This window comes from Lissotriton vulgaris, unplaced genomic scaffold, assembly GCF_964263255.1.
Source record: "Lissotriton vulgaris unplaced genomic scaffold, aLisVul1.2 SCAFFOLD_1673, whole genome shotgun sequence".
Lineage (NCBI taxonomy): Eukaryota > Metazoa > Chordata > Amphibia > Caudata > Salamandridae > Lissotriton > Lissotriton vulgaris.
The window spans coordinates 377,596-391,602 of record NW_028241535.1 but is presented as its reverse complement, the minus strand read 5'-3'; the positions used below and the strand labels follow the sequence as shown (position 1 = coordinate 391,602).

Genomic DNA, 14,007 nt, shown 5'->3' with positions numbered 1-14,007 from the left:
GCAAGCCCTGCCGGGCAAAGCCAAATAAGCCATGCATATTTAAAGTTCCTTTGAAAGGCAGAGCGAGGACTAGGACGTCTGTTCCGACTGAGTCTGCATCCACAGAAAGGATGAAATAAGGCTCTAGAAATTTCACCAAGGAGATATGAACTTCATCCCCCTTAAAATACTTTTTCTCCCAGATACCCCGGCTCTTAGTCAAATGAGGTTAATCTTCAAAACCCCACCCCCACTAACCATAAATATTCACCTCTCCTGCTGTCCATTCAATTGATACAAGGTATCTTGTACATGGAGAGAATGTGAGAAAAAGCAGAATTGCTTCATAGATTTGGTGACCTTGGATGGGTGGGCTGGATAAAGAAGTGAACTTGGTTTCTGGAAAGGGAGTATCATGATGGGAATGAGGAAAAGAGAACATGGACCACATTCACAGGTTAGAGAAATAAATGTAATAGGTTGAATGGTTTTGAAAAGCTAGCTTTGAGCAGGAATTGTTTTTTAAAATTGCAAAGAACTAAAAAAGTCAATGTGGGATTGGAGGCACAATCTGAGCAGAAAGCACCATAAGCTGCTATGGTGCAACTCTTATGTTGACTAGAAACTTTAATATGATGATGCTCTTCTTTTGATATTTCTTTGAGTTAAATTTTATTGTATGTAGCTGACACAGCACTGTTTGCAGCTCCTCAGTTTATGGTTATCCCGTGACAACAATGTATTCATCATATTTATTATTCTACAAAAGTATTTTTAAATGCACTGATGTGGTGTTTGCATGCTATGCAAGATGGTACATCATTGAATGTTTATAAGGAGCATCGCATAGGATATGTGATATTTGGCACCTGGAGGAGTCGGACACGCAGATCCTGAAAAGAAGTTAAGACTCTCTAGCAAGAGCCGTCTTTATTCTGAGTCTAATCTTTACTTTTAGTGAAATGGTTTATGAAAACCAATCAACTGCTCCAGGTGAGGCTCGAACTCACAACCTCGGCATGGCTCAGTGCAAGTACTGCTGTATAAGTACCGCGCGCTAACCGATTGCGCCACTGGAGCTCACTGTTTTCACTTCTCCCCATTTGAGCCATCTAGTGCTAACCAAGTAGATACTGCACTGCTCCATTATTCACTGTGCAAGATCGACTCACATGCTAGCATGTTATCATGACCAATAAAAATACAGTCCAAATGGAATAGATTTGATAATTCTGCTATATCGTGTGCTCTGTCTATTGAACACCCCATACATTTGCCGTTCTGACACAGTCTAGGATAAACTTATGCTTATTTTTAATTAGCACATAGTTAAAATTTCACCAAAAATGAAATATAGGCCCCTAAGGCAGACGAGGTGGCCGAGTGGTTAAGGCGATGGACTGCTAATCCATTGTGCTCTGCACGCGTGGGTTCGAATCCCACCTTCGTCGGAAAGCCATCAGACACTCTTTTGAAGGTGAGCATGTCTCGTAGTACAATTACACTCTCTTTCAAGACACTGCCATAATCCACTAGAAGGGCCCAACTGACTATTCCATTATGGCATTTATGTCAAATAAAGGGAAGTATTTTGTGCTTAATTGAAATTAGATCTTTCATGAAGTGTCCAGAGGATTGCCTATTCCTCACTCCTGGCCTTCCAACCAGTTTGGATAGATAGACTGATAAGAAAGCATTTCTTACTCCTAAAGTTTCAGCCGTCTCAAGTGTATGAGTGTTTACATTTGTCTGCCCCACAGAGACAGATCACTTCTAATAAGTGAGTTCTCTATCTGTCACTGATTGCGGACATACTCACTAGAGCTTTCAGTATGGTCATAAATGTGAATACTCTTATGTTCTCAAATCAAAATGGAGTTTTTCCTACTTTCAAGAAAAGTGTCTTAAGCATGCTCTTCGATTTGTGCACGCATGTAGACATTCAAATGCAACTGCATTTCCATACAGAGTCTCAAAATCATAGATATCTTCATACCGCAGTAAGAATACATGTTGCGATTTACAAACTGCAGGCAGACCGGCCTTGTAGCTCAGTGGCAGAGCACTGGTCTTGTAAACCAGGGGTCATGAGTTCAAGCCTCATCAGGGTCTTTTTATATGTGTGTTTCTGTATGTTGTTTTTAAGTCATTCTTTCTAGGAGTCACACCTTGTCTTAAGTTTGCTTATTGACAAGCTTCCCTTTCCATCTTTCATCTTATCAAGAAGACTTCATGAAAACCATTGAACCATAAACTATTGCCTCACCCCTTCCGATCGCCTGACGAACGCCTGACAAACGCCATTCTCACCCCGCCGGGCAAGCCCCGCCGGGCAAAGCCAAATAAGCCATGCATATTTAAAGTTCCTTTGAAAGGCAGAGCGAGGACTAGGACGTCTGTTCCGACTGAGTCTGCATCCACAGAAAGGATGAAATAAGGCTCTAGAAATTTCACCAAGGAGATATGAACTTCATCCCCCTTAAAATACTTTTTCTCCCAGATACCCCGGCTCTTAGTCAAATGAGGTTAATCTTCAAAACCCCACCCCCACTAACCATAAATATTCACCTCTCCTGCTGTCCATTCAATTGATACAAGGTATCTTGTACATGGAGAGAATGTGAGAAAAAGCAGAATTGCTTCATAGATTTGGTGACCTTGGATGGGTGGGCTGGATAAAGAAGTGAACTTGGTTTCCGGAAAGGGAGTATCATGATGGGAATGAGGAAAAGAGAACATGGACCACATTCACAGGTTAGAGAAATAAATGTAATAGGTTGAATGGTTTTGAAAAGCTAGCTTTGAGCAGGAATTGTTTTTTAAAATTGCAAAGAACTAAAAAAGTCAATGTGGGATTGGAGGCACAATCTGAGCAGAAAGCACCATAAGCTGCTATGGTGCAACTCTTATGTTGACTAGAAACTTTAATATGATGATGCTCTTCTTTTGATATTTCTTTGAGTTAAATTTTATTGTATGTAGCTGACACAGCACTGTTTGCAGCTCCTCAGTTTATGGTTATCCCGTGACAACAATGTATTCATCATATTTATTATTCTACAAAAGTATTTTTAAATGCACTGATGTGGTGTTTGCATGCTATGCAAGATGGTACATCATTGAATGTTTATAAGGAGCATCGCATAGGATATGTGATATTTGGCACCTGGAGGAGTCGGACACGCAGATCCTGAAAAGAAGTTAAGACTCTATAGCAAGAGCCGTCTTTATTCTGAGTCTAATCTTTACTTTTAGTGAAATGGTTTATGAAAACCAATCAACTGCTCCAGGTGAGGCTCGAACTCACAACCTCGGCATGGCTCAGTGCAAGTACTGCTGTATAAGTACCGCGCGCTAACCGATTGCACCACTGGAGCTCACTGTTTTCATTTCTCCCCATTTGAGCCATCTAGTGCTAACCAAGTAGATACTGCACTGCTCCATTATTCACTGTGCAAGATCGACTCACATGCTAGCATGTTATCATGACTATTAAAAATACAGTCCAAATGGAATAGATTTGATAATTCTGCTATATCGTGTGCTCTGTCTATTGAACACCCCATACATTTGCCGTTCTGACACAGTCTAGGATAAACTTATGCTTATTTTTAATTAGCACATAGTTAGAATTTCACCAAAAATGAAATATAGGCTCCTAAGGCAGACGAGGTGGCCGAGTGGTTAAGGCGATGGACTGCTAATCCATTGTGCTCTGCACGCGTGGGTTCGAATCCCACCTTCGTCGGAAAGCCATCAGACACTCTTTTGAAGGTGAGCATGTCTTGTAGTACAATTACACTCTCTTTCAAGACACTGCCATAATCCACTAGAAGGGCCCAACTGACTATTCCATTATGGCATTTATGTCAAATAAAGGGAAGTATTTTGTGCTTAATTGAAATTAGATCTTTCATGAAGTGTCCAGAGGATTGCCTATTCCTCACTCCTGGCCTTCCAACCAGTTTGGATAGATAGACTGATAAGAAAGCATTTCTTACTCCTAAAGTTTCAGACGTCTCAAGTGTATGAGTGTTTACATTTGTCTGCCCCACAGAGACAGATCACTTCTAATAAGTGAGTTCTCTATCTGTCACTGATTGCGGACATACTCACTAGAGCTTTCAGTATGGTCATAAATGTGAATACTCTTATGTTCTCAAATCAAAATGGAGTTTTTCCTATTTTCAAGAAAAGTGTCTTAAGCATGCTCTTCGATTTGTGCACGCATGTAGACATTCAAATGCAACTGCATTTCCATACAGAGTCTCAAAATCATAGATATCTTCATACCGCAGTAAGAATACATGTTGCGATTTACAAACTGCAGGCAGACTGGCCTTGTAGCACAGTGGCAGAGCACTGGTCTTGTAAACCAGGGGTCATGAGTTCAAGCCTCATCAGGGCCTTTTTATATGTGTGTTTCTGTATGTTGTTTTCAAGTCATTCTTTCTAGGAGTCACACCTTGTCTTAAGTTTGCTTATTGACAAGCTTCCCTTTCCATCTTTCATCTTATCAAGAAGACTTCATGAAAACCATTGAACCATAAACTATTGCCTCACCCCTTCCGATCGCCTGACGAACGTCTGACAAACGCCATTCTCACCCCGCCGGGCAAGCCCTGCCGGGCAAAGCCAAATAAGCCATGCATATTTAAAGTTCCTTTGAAAGGCAGAGCGAGGACTAGGACGTCTGTTCCGACTGAGTCTGCATCCACAGAAAGGATGAAATAAGGCTCTAGAAATTTCACCAAGGAGATATGAACTTCATCCCCCTTAAAATACTTTTTCTCCCAGATACCCCGGCTCTTAGTCAAATGAGGTTAATCTTCAAAACCCCACCCCCACTAACCATAAATATTCACCTCTCCTGCTGTCCATTCAATTGATACAAGGTATCTTGTACATGGAGAGAATGTGAGAAAAAGCAGAATTGCTTCATAGATTTGGTGACCTTGGATGGGTGGGCTGGATAAAGAAGTGAACTTGGTTTCCGGAAAGGGAGTATCATGATGGGAATGAGGAAAAGAGAACATGGACCACATTCACAGGTTAGAGAAATAAATGTAATAGGTTGAATGGTTTTGAAAAGCTAGCTTTGAGCAGGAATTGTTTTTTAAAATTGCAAAGAACTAAAAAAGTCAATGTGGGATTGGAGGCACAATCTGAGCAGAAAGCACCATAAGCTGCTATGGTGCAACTCTTTTGTTGACTAGAAACTTTAATATGATGATGCTCTTCTTTTGATATTTCTTTGAGTTAAATTTTATTGTATGTAGCTGACAGCACTGATTTCAGCTCCTCAGTTTATGGTTATCCCGTGACAACAATGTATTCATCATATTTATTATTCTACAAAAGTATTTTTAAATGCACTGATGTGGTGTTTGCATGCTATGCAAGATGGTACATCATTGAATGTTTATAAGGAGCATCGCATAGGATATGTGATATTTGGCACCTGGAGGAGTCGGACACGCAGATCCTGAAAAGAAGTTAAGACTCTCTAGCAAGAGCCGTCTTTATTCTGAGTCTAATCTTTACTTTTAGTGAAATGGTTTATGAAAACCAATCAACTGCTCCAGGTGAGGCTCGAACTCACAACCTCGGCATGGCTCAGTGCAAGTACTGCTGTATAAGTACCGCGCGCTAACCGATTGCGCCACTGGAGCTCACTGTTTTCATTTCTCTCCATTTGAGCCATCTAGTGCTAACCAAGTAGATACTGCACTGCTCCATTATTCACTGTGCAAGATCGACTCACATGCTAGCATGTTATCATGACAATTAAAAATACAGTCCAAATGGAATAGATTTGATAATTCTGCTATATCGTGTGCTCTGTCTATTGAACACCCCATACATTTGCCGTTCTGACACAGTCTAGGATAAACTTATGCTTATTTTTAATTAGCACATAGTTAGAATTTCACCAAAAATGAAATATAGGCCCCCAAGGCATACGAGGTGGCCGAGTGGTTAAGGCGATGGACTGCTAATCCACATTGTGCTCTGCACGCGTGGGTTCGAATCCCACCTTCGTCGGAAAGCCATCAGACACTCTTTTGAAGGTGAGCATGTCTCGTAGTACAATTACACTCTCTTTCAAGACACTGCCATAATCCACTAGAAGGGCCCAACTGACTATTCCATTATGGCATTTATGTCAAATAAAGGGAAGTATTTTGTGCTTAATTGAAATTAGATCTTTCATGAAGTGTCCAGAGGATTGCCTATTCCTCACTCCTGGCCTTCCAACCAGTTTGGATAGATAGACTGATAAGAAAGCATTTCTTACTCCTAAAGTTTCAGCCGTCTCAAGTGTATGAGTGTTTACATTTGTCTGCCCCACAGAGACAGATCACTTCTAATAAGTGAGTTCTCTATCTGTCACTGATTGCGGACATACTCACTAGAGCTTTCAGTATGGTCATAAATGTGAATACTCTTATGTTCTCAAATCAAAATGGAGTTTTTCCTACTTTCAAGAAAAGTGTCTTAAGCATGCTCTTCGATTTGTGCACGCATGTAGACATTCAAATGCAACTGCATTTCCATACAGAGTCTCAAAATCATAGATATCTTCATACCGCAGTAAGAATACATGTTGCGATTTACAAACTGCAGGCAGACCATCCTTGTAGCTCAGTGGCAGAGCACTGGTCTTGTAAACCAGGGGTCATGAGTTCAAGCCTCATCAGGGCCTTTTTATATGTGTGTTTCTGTATGTTGTTTTCAAGTCATTCTTTCTAGGAGTCACACCTTGTCTTAAGTTTGCTTATTGACAAGCTTCCCTTTCCATCTTTCATCTTATCAAGAAGACTTCATGAAAACCATTGAACCATAAACTATTGCCTCACCCCTTCCGATCGCCTGACGAACGCCTGACAAACGCCATTCTCACCCCGCCGGGCAAGCCCCGCCGGGCAAGCCCCGCCGGGCAAAGCCAAATAAGCCATGCATATTTAAAGTTCCTTTGAAAGGCAGAGCGAGGACTAGGACGTCTGTTCCGACTGAGTCTGCATCCACAGAAAGGATGAAATAAGGCTCTAGAAATTTCACCAAGGAGATATGAACTTCATCCCCCTTAAAATACTTTTTCTCCCAGATACCCCGGCTCTTAGTCAAATGAGGTTAATCTTCAAAACCCCACCCCCACTAACCATAAATATTCACCTCTCCTGCTGTCCATTCAATTGATACAAGGTATCTTGTACATGGAGAGAATGTGAGAAAAAGCAGAATTGCTTCATAGATTTGGTGACCTTGGATGGGTGGGCTGGATAAAGAAGTGAACTTGGATTCTGGAAAGGGAGTATCATGATGGGAATGAGGAAAAGAGAACATGGACCACATTCACAGGTTAGAGAAATAAATGTAATAGGTTGAATGGTTTTGAAAAGCTAGCTTTGAGCAGGAATTGTTTTTTAAAATTGCAAAGAACTAAAAAAGTCAATGTGGGATTGGAGGCACAATCTGAGCAGAAAGCACCATAAGCTGCTATGGTGCAACTCTTATGTTGACTAGAAACTTTAATATGATGATGCTCTTCTTTTGATATTTCTTTGAGTTAAATTTTATTGTATGTAGCTGACACAGCACTGTTTGCAGCTCCTCAGTTTATGGTTATCCCGTGACAACAATGTATTCATCATATTTATTATTCTACAAAAGTATTTTTAAATGCACTGATGTGGTGTTTGCATGCTATGCAAGATGGTACATCATTGAATGTTTATAAGGAGCATCGCATAGGATATGTGATATTTGGCACCTGGAGGAGTCGGACACGCAGATCCTGAAAAGAAGTTAAGACTCTCTAGCAAGAGCCGTCTTTATTCTGAGTCTAATCTTTACTTTTAGTGAAATGGTTTATGAAAACCAATCAACTGCTCCAGGTGAGGCTCGAACTCACAACCTCGGCATGGCTCAGTGCAAGTACTGCTGTATAAGTACCGCGCGCTAACCGATTGCGCCACTGGAGCTCACTGTTTTCACTTCTCCCCATTTGAGCCATCTAGTGCTAACCAAGTAGATACTGCACTGCTCCATTATTCACTGTGCAAGATCGACTCACATGCTAGCATGTTATCATGACCAATAAAAATACAGTCCAAATGGAATAGATTTGATAATTCTGCTATATCGTGTGCTCTGTCTATTGAACACCCCATACATTTGCCGTTCTGACACAGTCTAGGATAAACTTATGCTTATTTTTAATTAGCACATAGTTAAAATTTCACCAAAAATGAAATATAGGCCCCTAAGGCAGACGAGGTGGCCGAGTGGTTAAGGCGATGGACTGCTAATCCATTGTGCTCTGCACGCGTGGGTTCGAATCCCACCTTCGTCGGAAAGCCATCAGACACTCTTTTGAAGGTGAGCATGTCTCGTAGTACAATTACACTCTCTTTCAAGACACTGCCATAATCCACTAGAAGGGCCCAACTGACTATTCCATTATGGCATTTATGTCAAATAAAGGGAAGTATTTTGTGCTTAATTGAAATTAGATCTTTCATGAAGTGTCCAGAGGATTGCCTATTCCTCACTCCTGGCCTTCCAACCAGTTTGGATAGATAGACTGATAAGAAAGCATTTCTTACTCCTAAAGTTTCAGCCGTCTCAAGTGTATGAGTGTTTACATTTGTCTGCCCCACAGAGACAGATCACTTCTAATAAGTGAGTTCTCTATCTGTCACTGATTGCGGACATACTCACTAGAGCTTTCAGTATGGTCATAAATGTGAATACTCTTATGTTCTCAAATCAAAATGGAGTTTTTCCTACTTTCAAGAAAAGTGTCTTAAGCATGCTCTTCGATTTGTGCACGCATGTAGACATTCAAATGCAACTGCATTTCCATACAGAGTCTCAAAATCATAGATATCTTCATACCGCAGTAAGAATACATGTTGCGATTTACAAACTGCAGGCAGACCGGCCTTGTAGCTCAGTGGCAGAGCACTGGTCTTGTAAACCAGGGGTCATGAGTTCAAGCCTCATCAGGGTCTTTTTATATGTGTGTTTCTGTATGTTGTTTTTAAGTCATTCTTTCTAGGAGTCACACCTTGTCTTAAGTTTGCTTATTGACAAGCTTCCCTTTCCATCTTTCATCTTATCAAGAAGACTTCATGAAAACCATTGAACCATAAACTATTGCCTCACCCCTTCCGATCGCCTGACGAACGCCTGACAAACGCCATTCTCACCCCGCCGGGCAAGCCCCGCCGGGCAAAGCCAAATAAGCCATGCATATTTAAAGTTCCTTTGAAAGGCAGAGCGAGGACTAGGACGTCTGTTCCGACTGAGTCTGCATCCACAGAAAGGATGAAATAAGGCTCTAGAAATTTCACCAAGGAGATATGAACTTCATCCCCCTTAAAATACTTTTTCTCCCAGATACCCCGGCTCTTAGTCAAATGAGGTTAATCTTCAAAACCCCACCCCCACTAACCATAAATATTCACCTCTCCTGCTGTCCATTCAATTGATACAAGGTATCTTGTACATGGAGAGAATGTGAGAAAAAGCAGAATTGCTTCATAGATTTGGTGACCTTGGATGGGTGGGCTGGATAAAGAAGTGAACTTGGTTTCCGGAAAGGGAGTATCATGATGGGAATGAGGAAAAGAGAACATGGACCACATTCACAGGTTAGAGAAATAAATGTAATAGGTTGAATGGTTTTGAAAAGCTAGCTTTGAGCAGGAATTGTTTTTTAAAATTGCAAAGAACTAAAAAAGTCAATGTGGGATTGGAGGCACAATCTGAGCAGAAAGCACCATAAGCTGCTATGGTGCAACTCTTATGTTGACTAGAAACTTTAATATGATGATGCTCTTCTTTTGATATTTCTTTGAGTTAAATTTTATTGTATGTAGCTGACACAGCACTGTTTGCAGCTCCTCAGTTTATGGTTATCCCGTGACAACAATGTATTCATCATATTTATTATTCTACAAAAGTATTTTTAAATGCACTGATGTGGTGTTTGCATGCTATGCAAGATGGTACATCATTGAATGTTTATAAGGAGCATCGCATAGGATATGTGATATTTGGCACCTGGAGGAGTCGGACACGCAGATCCTGAAAAGAAGTTAAGACTCTATAGCAAGAGCCGTCTTTATTCTGAGTCTAATCTTTACTTTTAGTGAAATGGTTTATGAAAACCAATCAACTGCTCCAGGTGAGGCTCGAACTCACAACCTCGGCATGGCTCAGTGCAAGTACTGCTGTATAAGTACCGCGCGCTAACCGATTGCGCCACTGGAGCTCACTGTTTTCATTTCTCCCCATTTGAGCCATCTAGTGCTAACCAAGTAGATACTGCACTGCTCCATTATTCACTGTGCAAGATCGACTCACATGCTAGCATGTTATCATGACTATTAAAAATACAGTCCAAATGGAATAGATTTGATAATTCTGCTATATCGTGTGCTCTGTCTATTGAACACCCCATACATTTGCCGTTCTGACACAGTCTAGGATAAACTTATGCTTATTTTTAATTAGCACATAGTTAGAATTTCACCAAAAATGAAATATAGGCTCCTAAGGCAGACGAGGTGGCCGAGTGGTTAAGGCGATGGACTGCTAATCCATTGTGCTCTGCACGCGTGGGTTCGAATCCCACCTTCGTCGGAAAGCCATCAGACACTCTTTTGAAGGTGAGCATGTCTTGTAGTACAATTACACTCTCTTTCAAGACACTGCCATAATCCACTAGAAGGGCCCAACTGACTATTCCATTATGGCATTTATGTCAAATAAAGGGAAGTATTTTGTGCTTAATTGAAATTAGATCTTTCATGAAGTGTCCAGAGGATTGCCTATTCCTCACTCCTGGCCTTCCAACCAGTTTGGATAGATAGACTGATAAGAAAGCATTTCTTACTCCTAAAGTTTCAGACGTCTCAAGTGTATGAGTGTTTACATTTGTCTGCCCCACAGAGACAGATCACTTCTAATAAGTGAGTTCTCTATCTGTCACTGATTGCGGACATACTCACTAGAGCTTTCAGTATGGTCATAAATGTGAATACTCTTATGTTCTCAAATCAAAATGGAGTTTTTCCTATTTTCAAGAAAAGTGTCTTAAGCATGCTCTTCGATTTGTGCACGCATGTAGACATTCAAATGCAACTGCATTTCCATACAGAGTCTCAAAATCATAGATATCTTCATACCGCAGTAAGAATACATGTTGCGATTTACAAACTGCAGGCAGACTGGCCTTGTAGCACAGTGGCAGAGCACTGGTCTTGTAAACCAGGGGTCATGAGTTCAAGCCTCATCAGGGCCTTTTTATATGTGTGTTTCTGTATGTTGTTTTCAAGTCATTCTTTCTAGGAGTCACACCTTGTCTTAAGTTTGCTTATTGACAAGCTTCCCTTTCCATCTTTCATCTTATCAAGAAGACTTCATGAAAACCATTGAACCATAAACTATTGCCTCACCCCTTCCGATCGCCTGACGAACGTCTGACAAACGCCATTCTCACCCCGCCGGGCAAGCCCTGCCGGGCAAAGCCAAATAAGCCATGCATATTTAAAGTTCCTTTGAAAGGCAGAGCGAGGACTAGGACGTCTGTTCCGACTGAGTCTGCATCCACAGAAAGGATGAAATAAGGCTCTAGAAATTTCACCAAGGAGATATGAACTTCATCCCCCTTAAAATACTTTTTCTCCCAGATACCCCGGCTCTTAGTCAAATGAGGTTAATCTTCAAAACCCCACCCCCACTAACCATAAATATTCACCTCTCCTGCTGTCCATTCAATTGATACAAGGTATCTTGTACATGGAGAGAATGTGAGAAAAAGCAGAATTGCTTCATAGATTTGGTGACCTTGGATGGGTGGGCTGGATAAAGAAGTGAACTTGGTTTCCGGAAAGGGAGTATCATGATGGGAATGAGGAAAAGAGAACATGGACCACATTCACAGGTTAGAGAAATAAATGTAATAGGTTGAATGGTTTTGAAAAGCTAGCTTTGAGCAGGAATTGTTTTTTAAAATTGCAAAGAACTAAAAAAGTCAATGTGGGATTGGAGGCACAATCTGAGCAGAAAGCACCATAAGCTGCTATGGTGCAACTCTTTTGTTGACTAGAAACTTTAATATGATGATGCTCTTCTTTTGATATTTCTTTGAGTTAAATTTTATTGTATGTAGCTGACAGCACTGATTGCAGCTCCTCAGTTTATGGTTATCCCGTGACAACAATGTATTCATCATATTTATTATTCTACAAAAGTATTTTTAAATGCACTGATGTGGTGTTTGCATGCTATGCAAGATGGTACATCATTGAATGTTTATAAGGAGCATCGCATAGGATATGTGATATTTGGCACCTGGAGGAGTCGGACACGCAGATCCTGAAAAGAAGTTAAGACTCTCTAGCAAGAGCCGTCTTTATTCTGAGTCTAATCTTTACTTTTAGTGAAATGGTTTATGAAAACCAATCAACTGCTCCAGGTGAGGCTCGAACTCACAACCTCGGCATGGCTCAGTGCAAGTACTGCTGTATAAGTACCGCGCGCTAACCGATTGCGCCACTGGAGCTCACTGTTTTCATTTCTCTCCATTTGAGCCATCTAGTGCTAACCAAGTAGATACTGCACTGCTCCATTATTCACTGTGCAAGATCGACTCACATGCTAGCATGTTATCATGACAATTAAAAATACAGTCCAAATGGAATAGATTTGATAATTCTGCTATATCGTGTGCTCTGTCTATTGAACACCCCATACATTTGCCGTTCTGACACAGTCTAGGATAAACTTATGCTTATTTTTAATTAGCACATAGTTAGAATTTCACCAAAAATGAAATATAGGCCCCCAAGGCATACGAGGTGGCCGAGTGGTTAAGGCGATGGACTGCTAATCCACATTGTGCTCTGCACGCGTGGGTTCGAATCCCACCTTCGTCGGAAAGCCATCAGACACTCTTTTGAAGGTGAGCATGTCTCGTAGTACAATTACACTCTCTTTCAAGACACTGCCATAATCCACTAGAAGGGCCCAACTGACTATTCCATTATGGCATTTATGTCAAATAAAGGGAAGTATTTTGTGCTTAATTGAAATTAGATCTTTCATGAAGTGTCCAGAGGATTGCCTATTCCTCACTCCTGGCCTTCCAACCAGTTTGGATAGATAGACTGATAAGAAAGCATTTCTTACTCCTAAAGTTTCAGCCGTCTCAAGTGTATGAGTGTTTACATTTGTCTGCCCCACAGAGACAGATCACTTCTAATAAGTGAGTTCTCTATCTGTCACTGATTGCGGACATACTCACTAGAGCTTTCAGTATGGTCATAAATGTGAATACTCTTATGTTCTCAAATCAAAATGGAGTTTTTCCTACTTTCAAGAAAAGTGTCTTAAGCATGCTCTTCGATTTGTGCACGCATGTAGACATTCAAATGCAACTGCATTTCCATACAGAGTCTCAAAATCATAGATATCTTCATACCGCAGTAAGAATACATGTTGCGATTTACAAACTGCAGGCAGACCATCCTTGTAGCTCAGTGGCAGAGCACTGGTCTTGTAAACCAGGGGTCATGAGTTCAAGCCTCATCAGGGCCTTTTTATATGTGTGTTTCTGTATGTTGTTTTCAAGTCATTCTTTCTAGGAGTCACACCTTGTCTTAAGTTTGCTTATTGACAAGCTTCCCTTTCCATCTTTCATCTTATCAAGAAGACTTCATGAAAACCATTGAACCATAAACTATTGCCTCACCCCTTCCGATCGCCTGACGAACGCCTGACAAACGCCATTCTCACCCCGCCGGGCAAGCCCCGCCGGGCAAGCCCCGCCGGGCAAAGCCAAATAAGCCATGCATATTTAAAGTTCCTTTGAAAGGCAGAGCGAGGACTAGGACGTCTGTTCCGACTGAGTCTGCATCCACAGAAAGGATGAAATAAGGCTCTAGAAATTTCACCAAGGAGATATGAACTTCATCCCCCTTAAAATACTTTTTCTCCCAGATACCCCGGCTCTTA

The 14,007-nt window shown here is 41.1% G+C and overlaps 18 non-coding genes across 18 annotated transcripts; 12 read left to right on the top strand and 6 right to left on the bottom strand.

The window, feature by feature from the left end:
* Positions 1–964: 964 nt before the first annotated feature.
* Positions 965–1,059, bottom strand: TRNAI-UAU (transfer RNA isoleucine (anticodon UAU)). The gene is made up of 2 exons: positions 1,022–1,059; positions 965–1,000 (listed from the first exon to the last, which is right to left on the bottom strand). It is a non-coding gene; the product is annotated as a tRNA-Ile (tRNA).
* A 289-nt stretch (positions 1,060–1,348) lies between these two features.
* TRNAS-GCU (transfer RNA serine (anticodon GCU)) lies at positions 1,349–1,430 on the top strand. Its single transcript has one exon. It is a non-coding gene; the product is annotated as a tRNA-Ser (tRNA).
* A 589-nt stretch (positions 1,431–2,019) lies between these two features.
* On the top strand, positions 2,020–2,091 carry TRNAT-UGU (transfer RNA threonine (anticodon UGU)). Its single transcript has one exon. It is a non-coding gene; the product is annotated as a tRNA-Thr (tRNA).
* Positions 2,092–3,261: 1,170 nt separating this feature from the next.
* Positions 3,262–3,356, bottom strand: TRNAI-UAU (transfer RNA isoleucine (anticodon UAU)). The gene is made up of 2 exons: positions 3,319–3,356; positions 3,262–3,297 (listed from the first exon to the last, which is right to left on the bottom strand). It is a non-coding gene; the product is annotated as a tRNA-Ile (tRNA).
* A 289-nt stretch (positions 3,357–3,645) lies between these two features.
* TRNAS-GCU (transfer RNA serine (anticodon GCU)) lies at positions 3,646–3,727 on the top strand. The gene has a single exon. It is a non-coding gene; the product is annotated as a tRNA-Ser (tRNA).
* A 589-nt stretch (positions 3,728–4,316) lies between these two features.
* TRNAT-UGU (transfer RNA threonine (anticodon UGU)) lies at positions 4,317–4,388 on the top strand. The gene has a single exon. It is a non-coding gene; the product is annotated as a tRNA-Thr (tRNA).
* Positions 4,389–5,556: 1,168 nt separating this feature from the next.
* Positions 5,557–5,651, bottom strand: TRNAI-UAU (transfer RNA isoleucine (anticodon UAU)). Its single transcript has 2 exons — positions 5,614–5,651; positions 5,557–5,592 (listed from the first exon to the last, which is right to left on the bottom strand). It is a non-coding gene; the product is annotated as a tRNA-Ile (tRNA).
* Positions 5,652–5,940: 289 nt separating this feature from the next.
* Positions 5,941–6,024, top strand: TRNAS-GCU (transfer RNA serine (anticodon GCU)). Its single transcript has one exon. It is a non-coding gene; the product is annotated as a tRNA-Ser (tRNA).
* A 589-nt stretch (positions 6,025–6,613) lies between these two features.
* Positions 6,614–6,685, top strand: TRNAT-UGU (transfer RNA threonine (anticodon UGU)). The gene has a single exon. It is a non-coding gene; the product is annotated as a tRNA-Thr (tRNA).
* Positions 6,686–7,869: 1,184 nt separating this feature from the next.
* Positions 7,870–7,964, bottom strand: TRNAI-UAU (transfer RNA isoleucine (anticodon UAU)). The gene is made up of 2 exons: positions 7,927–7,964; positions 7,870–7,905 (listed from the first exon to the last, which is right to left on the bottom strand). It is a non-coding gene; the product is annotated as a tRNA-Ile (tRNA).
* A 289-nt stretch (positions 7,965–8,253) lies between these two features.
* TRNAS-GCU (transfer RNA serine (anticodon GCU)) lies at positions 8,254–8,335 on the top strand. Its single transcript has one exon. It is a non-coding gene; the product is annotated as a tRNA-Ser (tRNA).
* A 589-nt stretch (positions 8,336–8,924) lies between these two features.
* TRNAT-UGU (transfer RNA threonine (anticodon UGU)) lies at positions 8,925–8,996 on the top strand. The gene has a single exon. It is a non-coding gene; the product is annotated as a tRNA-Thr (tRNA).
* Positions 8,997–10,166: 1,170 nt separating this feature from the next.
* Positions 10,167–10,261, bottom strand: TRNAI-UAU (transfer RNA isoleucine (anticodon UAU)). Its single transcript has 2 exons — positions 10,224–10,261; positions 10,167–10,202 (listed from the first exon to the last, which is right to left on the bottom strand). It is a non-coding gene; the product is annotated as a tRNA-Ile (tRNA).
* Positions 10,262–10,550: 289 nt separating this feature from the next.
* Positions 10,551–10,632, top strand: TRNAS-GCU (transfer RNA serine (anticodon GCU)). Its single transcript has one exon. It is a non-coding gene; the product is annotated as a tRNA-Ser (tRNA).
* A 589-nt stretch (positions 10,633–11,221) lies between these two features.
* On the top strand, positions 11,222–11,293 carry TRNAT-UGU (transfer RNA threonine (anticodon UGU)). Its single transcript has one exon. It is a non-coding gene; the product is annotated as a tRNA-Thr (tRNA).
* A 1,168-nt stretch (positions 11,294–12,461) lies between these two features.
* Positions 12,462–12,556, bottom strand: TRNAI-UAU (transfer RNA isoleucine (anticodon UAU)). Its single transcript has 2 exons — positions 12,519–12,556; positions 12,462–12,497 (listed from the first exon to the last, which is right to left on the bottom strand). It is a non-coding gene; the product is annotated as a tRNA-Ile (tRNA).
* Positions 12,557–12,845: 289 nt separating this feature from the next.
* TRNAS-GCU (transfer RNA serine (anticodon GCU)) lies at positions 12,846–12,929 on the top strand. The gene has a single exon. It is a non-coding gene; the product is annotated as a tRNA-Ser (tRNA).
* Positions 12,930–13,518: 589 nt separating this feature from the next.
* Positions 13,519–13,590, top strand: TRNAT-UGU (transfer RNA threonine (anticodon UGU)). Its single transcript has one exon. It is a non-coding gene; the product is annotated as a tRNA-Thr (tRNA).
* The last annotated feature ends 417 nt before the right edge of the window (positions 13,591–14,007 follow it).